The sequence below is a fragment of the Schistocerca nitens genome, chromosome 2 (genome assembly GCF_023898315.1).
Source record: "Schistocerca nitens isolate TAMUIC-IGC-003100 chromosome 2, iqSchNite1.1, whole genome shotgun sequence".
Classification (NCBI taxonomy): Eukaryota; Metazoa; Arthropoda; class Insecta; order Orthoptera; family Acrididae; genus Schistocerca; species Schistocerca nitens.
The window spans coordinates 157,485,894-157,487,001 of record NC_064615.1 but is presented as its reverse complement, the minus strand read 5'-3'; the positions used below and the strand labels follow the sequence as shown (position 1 = coordinate 157,487,001).

Here is a 1,108-nt window from a genome sequence, read left to right as displayed (position 1 = left end):
GGGCGCCTACAGAACTGTCGCTGAGGAGACGCTGTTGGTGGCCCCTTGGTTCATCTGGGCTGTCAGGTGCTCACCAGTTGCACATCTGTTTGGCCACACACCTCTCCTCAGCCTTCGCAGCCGTCGTTCACCCCTCTCATTTATGGTCTGTGGTGCACCACAGTTGCCTCAGCAACGATTTTGAATAACACCATTTTGCCATGCACAGTGTACATTAACCAAGGCGGCATGTGAACAGTTTAAAACTTAAAACTGAAAACCTCCCGCACAGGCCGTGAAGGCCCAAAGGTACCGACTGGCCGCCGTGTCATCCTCACCCACAGGCGTCACTGGATGCGGATATGGAGGGACATGTCGTCAGCACACCGCTCTCCCGGCCGTAGGTCAGTTTCCGAGACCAGAGCCGCCACTTCTCAATCAAGTAGCTCCTCAGTTTGCCTCACAAGGGCTGAGTGCACCCCGCTTGCCAACAGCGCTCGGCAAACGGGATGGTCACCCATCCAAGTGCTAGCCCAGCCCGACAGCGCTTAACTTCGGTGGTCTGACGGGAGCCGGTGTTACCACTGCGGCAAGGCCGTTGCCTAGTTAAGAACTTAGCGGTTTCTAAAATGCTTTAACCTTTGCCCGGAAGCCAATGATCATTCGCTTTTGGACATCAGATAAATCGCTCCGTTTCCACATTACGACATCGACTGCACCAAGCCCTCCGTACATCCGACACGCTTCATATACCTGCCTCCTGCCGTCTGTGGGTAGTTATTGCACACTGACGTCGAACATGCGGGGTGGTCACATTAATGTGACTGGACAGTGTACCACTGTGCTTGATGTTCTGGCACACGCAAAACTCTAATTTATATCATAAAACTATAAACTAGACAAAGGAGCAGTCCTTTGGTGTTTTACAATGGTTATTACAATAACCACCTTCAGGTTTAGTGGCCACCTTACGATCGTGTTTATTGCTGCAGCTGTCGTGACGTTAACATCAAGAAACGTCCTGGTCAAGAAACTCGCGGTTGTTTCGCGAGACGTGTGTGGGAGAAGGTAATATGCTGCACACATTTTCCAATACAGTACTCTCTCGGCATTTTAGTATGAAATCTTT

General features: G+C 51.1%; 1 pseudogene; it reads right to left on the bottom strand.

The window, feature by feature from the left end:
• Positions 1-464: 464 nt before the first annotated feature.
• Positions 465-582, bottom strand: LOC126238095 (5S ribosomal RNA; annotated as a pseudogene).
• Between the last annotated feature and the right edge of the window lie 526 nt (positions 583-1,108).